Below are 10,447 nucleotides of genomic sequence, written 5' to 3'. Positions count from 1 at the left end.
TATTAAATTTAGTTATTGACTCTGGGGTTTGCCCCTTTTTCGTTTAAAATCCTTTAAAACATTAGTATATAGATTGGGCTCCATCTCATTTGGGCAAGTCAGTTTGTTAAGAGATTATTTATTTATTTATTTATTCATTTATTTTACAATAACCACATTGCTGTTATTTATGATGGGTTTGTAGCATAAACCTATTCGCTGGAACGTTGAAGGCAATATAATTACACCGCAAAGCAAGACACGAAGTAGGCAAGCTTCATGTTACTCGTGCACGGGAGAGAACCGGACAAACGCCGTTCCTTCGCTTGGCCCCAGTTGCTCTCGTCCGTTCTCCCGTATCACTGTCCTTTTATTGAGGTTACATGAATATGCATAGGTTCATTAACATATGACGTCTACATACACAAAGAGTACCGTGTGTGTGTGTGTGTGTGTGTGTGTGTGTGTGCGCTACTGCTGATCAAAGGGTCATAAAAGCACACAAGCAAACATCCTTGGTCAGGAAGAGGGTAGACCCCCCCTCATCCTAGATAACACAGTAAGGAAGTCTAGCAGTTCATTATACACAAAAAGCACTTAAACTAAAACAAATGTAACTACGTTAATCCTACCATAACAATTAAACAAGGTACGAACTTTCCCATGCTCCCAGTGTGGAATGCACACCAGGCCTCTGTAGCCTGTTAAAGATCACACAACTTATCACTACACAATTGATTATACACTTCTAAGCATCTATGGTTAAATATTTCTAAGCATAAATGAGTAAATGTTTCTAAGCATGAATGACAATCAACAATACAACTCTATCAATTTATATTCACCATTTAATAAAAGCATAATTGTGAAAAAAACAAACATATTGCTACTCATGCTAATGTCATTATGGAGAGAAATTGACTAAATTTATTGTTAATAGTATTCATGAGAGAAAAGAACCAGATAAACTACACAGAACAAGCTCACTCATTTATATGCTTATATTTACCATATTGCTCTTTAGATTTTTACACCTTTTTTCTGAAACTTTAAAATTCTTTCAAATGGAAAAGGGAAAATTACATGATATGCACGTCCATGTTATAAATCAATCAGTTCACTTATAACAGCGTTCAAAAGCCAACTAATAAATATGGCTTCACAACAGTACACCAAGCATACAAACCCATTAAATATGTAGGCCTTTTATTAACTGACAGAGCCCAGATGATTAATTTTAATTAAATTTAATAGAGAAAGCTTAAGTAGCTATCAAATATACTGTCATTGGACTATTGAACCATATAAATGAAGGAAGACTGAGCATAAATATATTGAGAACAGCAGCTTTCACATTGCTTTTTCCCTGAGATACAGTGTGATACAGCATATTGTTGACATTACATGAGAACAATCAATTTGAATCTTCTAAATATGCAAACACATTGCCAAAAGTATCTATAATCTAAATCTTATTTTTCTTTCTACATTCATTTGTAAGTATGGTGCTACGTCTTCTGCTACATAACAATGCAAATGCCCTCAATTTCAGTTATGGAGAACAGAACCATGCAGGTACAACAGCAGGTGAAATGTTGTTCTGTTTTGGTTTGACAGGTTTATGTTTTTAGATACAACGTTATTTTCTAAGACATGTTTTCCTCTTTTTGGATGGCTGACATTGAAAACAAAGACAAAGCCACAAATCAATGGCAAGTTTTGCAAACTGTTGATGAGTGCAGGCAAGAAAGATTACACGAGCATCTGTTCTGAACTACTGATTTTTGCTGGATGCTAAGGAAACTACATGAGCAAGAAAAAAAGCTCATGTAGTTTGAAACTTGGCCTTCAATTTGGATGGCTGCATCCAAATTGAAGGCCAAGTTTCAAATAATGGGGAATGTCAGAGATAGACCATAAACTGAGCATCCCAAGAAGACGACACTACAAGACTGTTCCCTTACCATGTCAGCACTTAGGAACTGTGGGCAGTGTTATACAGATTTACAGTGAAGGCTTGAAGGATGATATGGCTTACAGCTCTTTACCCAGAGATACTGGACATAGTGCACACAGCCAGTCTCTGATGTCAAGGGGATGGCAGGAGACCTGCCAGGCCACATATGTTTCTGAATACTATGCCAGCCACTTGGTTATGATGTTCTATGTATGCCCTACCTGCTAGCATCTTGCACCCTGATGTTATGTGCTGGATTAGCTCAGTGGCATCTTTACACCTGGGGTCTTGCCTGGTGTGATGGACACCAGTATCAATGGATCTTGTGCTCAAAGCTTGTTCCTGTGCTGCCATGATTAGTGCCTCTGAGACATCTTTCAGTCCAGCTTTGTCCAGCCACTGGTAGGATTTGTGGATGTCCAGCCACTGGTAGGATTTGTGGATGTCCAGCCACTGGTAGGATTTGTGGATGTCAGCCACTTCCTCTATCTATCCTTCCATGATAGTTCCTCCTCTTGTTCCTCTTTTTTTGGTTTGCTGCTGCTTGAGGTATTCACTGAGCATGCGGTCAGTCGTGGCCTTCTTCCTGATGTACTCGTGGATGTTCGTTGTCTCACCCTGGAATGTGGTATTGACACTCACCAGTCCTCGGCTTCCTTCCTTCCGCTAAGCGTACAGCATCAGGGTGCTGGACTTGGGTGAAACCCTCCATGCATGGTCAGGAGCTTCCTTGTGTTGATGCCAGTGGCTTCTATTTCCTCCTTTGGCCAGGTTATTATCCCAGCAGGGTACCTAATCACAGGCAGGGTGTAGGTGTTGATAGCCTGGATCTTGTTCTTACCGTTCACTTCTCAGGACTTGCCTCACCCTCTGCAGGTACTTGGTGGTTGAAGCTTTCCTAGCGGCCTCTTCATGCTTCCCATTTGCCTGTGGGATCCCCTGGTACTTGTAGTTATCCTCTATGTCTGCAATGTTGCCTTCTGGTAGTTCAATCCCCTCAGTTCTGACTATCTTCCCTCTCTTCGTTATCATCTGACTACACTTCTCCAATTCAAATGTCAATGTCGTTGCTGTATATATCCTGGTGGTCTGGCTCAGTGAATTGATGTCTCGTTCACTATTGGGATACAGCTTGATGTCATCCATGTAAAGGAGGTGGGTGATGATTGCTTCTTTCTGTAGTCAGTATCCGTAGCCAGTATACAAATAAATAAATGACCCATTTTTCACACACTGAAATCTAAGGCAATGCTTGACCATGAATATCTCAAAAAGCATTAAAGATAATAGCTTGAATCTTTACTGTGTTTTCTTACCATCAATGTGAATCTGTAATTTCGGACAAATGTATCAAAAATGTCTAAATATTGGTTATATCAGCACTACTGAAAGTCCCATATTTGAGGATACATAAATCAAAAACTTGAAATTGCAAAAGTCAACTTCTGAATGATATCTTGTTGAATTACACAATATTGTAAAATAAAGCAAGTAAAATACTTTTTAACATGAAATTCTTAGACACAAAAATGAAGAAAATGCAATTTTTCATTCAACTGTCACACTACAAACTACAACTACAAAACAAAAATATTAGTAGTCCTGATAGTACTCTGAACAATTTAGTTCAATATGTGAATGTTTTCTTTTATTTTCAAGATCTGCGTCATTCCATCTCCAATCATGAAACTTTTTTTGCAATGTGAAGTTGTTTTGTGTATTTTTTTTTATTCCAAATTTTATCTAATCAGTATTTAGACATTTTTCAATGTATTTGTTCCAAATTAAAGATTCTGATTCAGTCTGATGGTAAGACAGATCAGTAAATATTTCAGGCTTTTATCTTTCATAGTTTATATAGTTTACCAATATTATTTTTTTAGATTTTCATGTTTAAACATTGGCTCAGAGTTCACTGTGCAAAAAAATAATAATTGTGCTACAATTATAATATAAGGATTGTTTTAATATTTTCATTTAGAAACTTGAAGTCTAGAACATCGCAAAATGCTGCATTTGAACAAAAGTGGTGTGAAAACCCCCACAAACAATCTAAAGAGCTTTGAAAGAAAAGGATCCGGACTTCTTTAATTTTCTTCAAGACACCTCACCTCTCATTCAAGAAGCTTCTTCAGCTCTAAGAGCAGATGGTGGAGACCCAGATTTTTTTAAGCCCTGTGGGAGTGTCCCCCAAGGGGGGCATGGATCCCCTATTGATCCTCCACCTAATCACACGAGCCAAGGTGTGAAAACGGGTGTGGGTCATAATCAACCAAGGCTTTGGGTGAACCCACTGTGAAACCTAGCCTCACCCTCATGGGATTTCCTGAGGTAAAATGGCCCAGCATGTGAGTGGGTCTGGGAAGGGATTTTAAAACAAAGACAATATAGATATGCTATTTTAAACCACCAATAACATTAGATGTGTTTTTTAAACACTGTTTACTGCAAAAACATTCAGTTTTCCTACAAACCTGTGTATACTGTGTGAAAATACATGCCTGGCTTCAAATTTACCTTTTACTCTGGTGTTGCAAGTTGCTAGGGAAAGTCATAAGTGATACAATTTCATGTGAATGACAAAGTACAACTGTGAAATAACTATACATCTTTTATAAAGTGCTAAGACATGCAAACATTATCAGTAGCCACACTGTATCCTATTATTAGTGGCACACATCATTAGTAGGAGTTTCCTGTATTAGGCTTTGACATTTGGAAACCTATAAACACATACCAATGGTATATAGAAATATAGAAATTCTCTTTAGTAATGCAGTAAGGAACAAAGGCATACCCTTAATTTAACAACCTAAAATAAGCACTCATTTGAGAACATAAAAATATATGCCATAAATGATTTATCTTTCAGCCATTTAACTGTAGTTCTAATATACTAAGTATACTGACGTATTATGTATTTAAACGAAAAGGGGAGAAAAACCTTTGAAAAGTGATGGCAACACACAGATAACACACTACCTTAGTTCAGACTATACTGCTTTGTGCAATTTTAGCTTGTTTCATCATTGTTTTGGAGGGTAGAATTTGAAGCTTTTGACTTTTGTGACCTTTTGCAATAAATGCCGCCAAGCCCATCAAGCCTCTCATATCAGCTTTCACTGTCTGAGAACCTCATAGTTCTTGTGTCACACATCCGACTTTTATTAAACATCTTGAACACACACACGCACGCACACGCACACACAAGTTCATGCTCAGACTGAGCATAACTCTGTTATTATGGTACCACAATAACTGGGCAGTGGTCTAAAGTGCCAACGAAGATAAGTCGGAATGACTCCTAACATGTAAGTAAACAGCCCCAAGGTGGTAAGTGCGTTAAACAGAAAAGATATTTATACTAATAAAGTAAATAAATTTTTGAATTTTCTGTGATGTGTTAAAAGTAGTTTTACAATTCTTGGTCAATACAAAATTACCCTATTAAACATTCTTTTGGATGTATAAAATAACATCAATTGGAGGTAACAGTGTAGTTCAACTATGTAGAATTGCATTGTTACTGTAAATACAGAAACAATGGAAATAATACAGTCTTAATTCGTGGGAACGATTGCTGTCCTGTGCTCAAGAAAAGTTGCTTTGGAAAGAGCAGTACTTTAATTCCTCAGAGGATTTCCCACCCTTTCAAAGGTGATTCATTAAAAAAGAAAAAGAAGAAATTTTAATGACAGCAGAACAGAAAAGCTGTCCTTATAGGTTAATACACTGCTCAATTAAAAGGAATCACCTTCATCGCAGGAATCCCACCCCCCATTATGGAATGGGTAATGTATTAGAAATGAAAAGATCCTACATAATTTACTGCACTGAAAATGATCAATCTATGGGGGTCTGAAATCAAAGACACCCCAAAAATCCAGATCTGTAGAGGTCTGTGCATCCCTGAAAGGATACAGTATGACTTCCCAGACCATGACTGACACACTCTCAAACAGGTCATGCTGAATGATGTTACAGGCAGCATGTTCTCAACAGCTTCTCCACACCCTTTTATGTCTGTAAACAGTATGAGGTGGACCTGCCAGTTCTGGTATTCTATAGCAAATGCCAGTCGGGCTCCATGGTGCCAGACAGAGAGCACAGGGCCCACCAGAAGGCTCTCGGGGCAAAAGATGAGGAAATAAATCTGTCAGTGGCTTGCACCTTTCCTGTGCAGCAATGTATATAAAGAATATAGTTTGGTATATATTATTGTTTTTCCATGCATATTTATTATCATTTGGCCCTTTTAGTTCAACCATCCCAGAAGAAAGCTCACCTATAGTCCTCTCAGAGCATTACTACCAAGTCATGTGGCTAATTAAGCCCATTCAAATACTGAAGAATAAATACTAGAGGGTATAAGGCTGTCAGCTGCAAGTATGAAGGATGTAGTGGTCACAGTTGTATTTCCCATTTTTTAAGCAAAGTATAAAGTAATGGGGGTGGCTGAAGACTTTAACACTAGTGTACACACTTGCTTTGTTGAGTATTTCTAAATGATCTGTAACAATGTGTGAAAGAGACAGAATAAAGGAACTGAAACAGGGAGAATGTAAAATGTAAAGTCTTGTAAAAGTGGTATGTGTGATCATAACAAGATTCATTTTTAGGTGTGTCATTCACAGTAAATGTCCTGAGGAAGCTTATGTATTTGTCAACAAGAAGTCCCAGTTATGGTCATCTCAGCACAAGGCTTGCAGGCAGCCTTGGCTTTCCGTCTTCCTATCTAGAGGTTGTGATTTATGCCAAAAACAAAAAAAGCAATCCCCTGTCTTGGCAGGCACTGTGTCTGACAACGTGGGAGCTTGTCGCAGAGTCATTGGCATTCCTGTAAGGATTTAATAGCTTGTAGACCAGGAAGGCAACACTCGAATATCAGCCAGGGAAGCAGCACCACTGAACAGGATCACAGGAGTACTGTGGTGAGTTCATCATTCATCTTATATACATCACCAGTCTTAGATGAAGGTGTTAAGTATTAAGACATGGCTCTAGTTTTTAACACTCAGTTCTGGGCCATATTAAATCTTAAAGATAACAGTAAATCCATGTGATAAACTGTGCAAAGTATTTGCCTATAAACACAACTGAGCTGACTTAATAAAAGTTCTTTGTTGTGCACATGAAAGTGGTTTAATTTTCCATCATTCACATTATTTAAGTACAGTGAAGTTGTTTTCTAATTACTCAGCTCCTATGTTTCATTAAATATGCATTTCAAAAGGTTTTTCAAAAATTTTGAAAATGCAACAATAATGCACATCAGTATACAAACGTAACTGCTTACGTGAGTTCAAATAAAATGAACTTTATGTGATTTCCAGATCTTGTATATAATTGTAGCCAGTTGGCAAAAAATCCTTACTACTCATAACTTTGCCCTATGTCCGTGCACGTAGAAAAAATATCACAGCCATACCTAAAACCAAGAACCATCCTTTTGAGAGCATGTTATTTTTTTTAAAACTCCTAACTTTAATTTTTCTTCATGAATAGTTACTCTAATCTGCTCTATTAATTTTTCATCCATCAGCTTGTCAATTTATGGCCCCTAAAAGTTTTAAATGAAGATTTAAATAGATAAATGAGCTGCATAAAAATACAAAATAGTTTATGGTGAAATTCTGGAATAATTCAATTTAAGCAAACCTGGCACTCTAAGCTACTGGCATCAGCGTCATCTCCGTAGATAGCCACATGCTTTGTGAACATGCCCCTCACGGTGTCTCCCTTTTAATCATCTTTATGATGCTCTCAGTCTCTGAGTATACTATCCCGTACTGTATTTCATCTCCAGTCAGAGAAGCAGCTGGTGGCATTAACATCGACAAGTTAACATCAGCAAAGGCGATATTATATCCTATAAAAACAACTCACGCAGCAAGGAGTCCTAAACTGGTTGTGTAAGGAGTGTGTTAGAAGCCAAGTACACAAAAAAATAATTTCTAGAGTAAAAAAATAAAAAAAATCTAAATCTCAAAGGCTTTTCTGACCATAAAAAATAACTTTGCAGAACAACCACAATGGGAGCTGAAGTTATGGGCTTAATCTCATCCCATTTATCCTAAGAACACAAGAATACAACAATGTGCTTAGCAATAACCATTTTCTGTTATATTTACTGAATACTTTAAAATAGTTAAAGGCTTTTCACCATTTAGTTGCTGCTATAATCATAAGTAAATGCACCAAAAATTAAAAAGGACTGATTATGAAGGTTATCCGTTTGGTGCCCATAGATAGAAAATGTGGTAATCTATAGTGATTTAATTTGCTAGACTGAAAAAGTTTCACCTCAGTTTGACATTATCCTGTCAAGTGATTTACAAGCATATTAAGATGTGCAAGATGGGATGTTCACAGTTTTATGTGGCATGTGACCTATCATATGACAGTCCAGTTTTCTCATCTTCCAACAGCCATGAAGCGCTGAAACCCTAGAATATCACATGTGTATACCGGGATGTGCTAGGTTTGTGCAAATACTATACATGAGAATGAAAGATGTCGCACGCATCTGAAATATAAAGTCAGTGTATCTAATTAATCAGCAACAATGTAGAGCTATACAGACTGAAAAATTATGATGATTAGTCAAGTTACTCAGGCATTCAGAAACAGTTTTTCTTGTTCACACATATGTGAAAGAGCTTTACACAGTTTGGTGGATTTTGACATAACAGCTGCAGACGTCTTACACCCTTCCCTGCTGTTAGATCAATGATTCAGAACATTAGCTCTGTACTGTGTACTGCATTGTGCACTGACACATCAAACAGGTTATTTCATTCGGACATAAAGTTCAACGCAGCCCACAGAACTTTTAACTGGTCCTGGGACACAGGAAATGGGTCGAACTAAAGTGCTCTGGAAACACTGAGTTTTGGGAAACAAATTTTCATCGACTGTGACTCACATCCACTCAAAGCAACTCATTTCATAACACTAGCAACAGGAATTTACAAATTCTGTAAAAATTCCCTCTCCACCAAACTAAAAACTACAGTATATGTAGGTGTGATGATGAAACTGCTAAAGTGTACGAGGGAACATTTAACATTTGGGAACATTAGCATTTCTCTGTCAAATGATATTTTTTACAGTATATAAAATTAGAGATCCAAGCAATGTTTTCATGTTTAAACCTATAGTCATGTACAGTTTTTCTTTTCCTTTTTTCTCTTATTTTCTTTTCCCTGTCAGACTTTGTTTTGACTGACAGCTTTGACAATCTCAGCATACAATACTAAACAGTATATAATCCCAGATCTCTTCCTGTCATTATAAAATCTATCAAGCTGATGTTTCTCAACATATGGAAACAAAAAAAAAAGAAAAAAAAACCCCATAAAAGTAATAAATAAATACATCAGCTTATCATTTATTTCAACCAGAGTGATGGTTATAAAAGGATTTATTGACAGAATTTGTTAGTTTTCGTATCATTTCATACAATCTCATCTTTCTTAAAACCAGCACTGATAAAAATATCTAATTCCTGCAATTATGCATTAATGTTCTAACGAAATATTAACATTTCTGCAAATCCGCTTAACCCCCAGCAACACTGAATCCATTAAAATTAATGTTCAGTCTATTTTAGTCAAGTGACATTTGTCATTCTAAGTATAGCAATCATGTGGGTAATGAAAGCCATGTAGAGATCCCTGCTGTGAATGGATCTTTAAGATCATAAAAATGTGAATTTGCTAAGCATGTAATCATTTAAACAACACGTCAGCTTGCTGTATCTTAACGACACAAGAAGAAAACTACAAATTAATAATAGTTTGCACAATAATATCATAAAGTGAGGTAAGAAATATGGGCTTTTCCCCTCAGCTATTCTTAAAAAGTTGATTTCCTTACTTTAATTACTCTTGGCATAGGGCAAGAGTTAGACGACATGCAAAAACAGATGTCCATGTTCTGTGTCTTTTGCCGTGTAGTCAGTCTGAATTTGTCACCAGTCACAGTATTTCCCTTAAGAACTCTCATAACAGGTTCTACATTTTTAACCCTTCTTTGTTTTGAATTTGTCCTCAACTAATCAGTCCCCCAGAAAAAAAACAAAAAACTCACAATTTTGTGGTTTCTAAAGAAGAACATTTTCAAACATGGCCAAATTTTCCTGCACATCATGATTTAATGAAAGGTTGGTCACATCTCGCAACGCCTCTCTTAAGCTGTTCGGTGCCAGATAACTTTTGAGTCTCAGTTTCAACTGAATCTTTAAACAATTTCTTTCAATAATACTTAATAATACTCAATAATCCAGTAATACAAAACTAAAAAATGCTCCTGCTATTTTAATAAATTAGTACACTGAAAATATTGTGTTATGTTTCCTAAATAAATTAACTTTTCTCCCCAATTCTTGCTGAATCCATTCAGGAATCAAAAGACCCAAGATGATTAGAAAATCAAAAGCGACAGACGGGACAGCCACTGGCCAAGGTGAGCACTACATATAACTGTCTACAGCACTACAGAATACTCGAC

Source organism: Astatotilapia calliptera, chromosome 5, assembly GCF_964374335.1.
Source record: "Astatotilapia calliptera chromosome 5, fAstCal68.1, whole genome shotgun sequence".
In the NCBI taxonomy this organism is placed as follows: Eukaryota; Metazoa; Chordata; class Actinopteri; order Cichliformes; family Cichlidae; genus Astatotilapia; species Astatotilapia calliptera.
Note: the sequence above shows the minus strand (reverse complement) of the source record.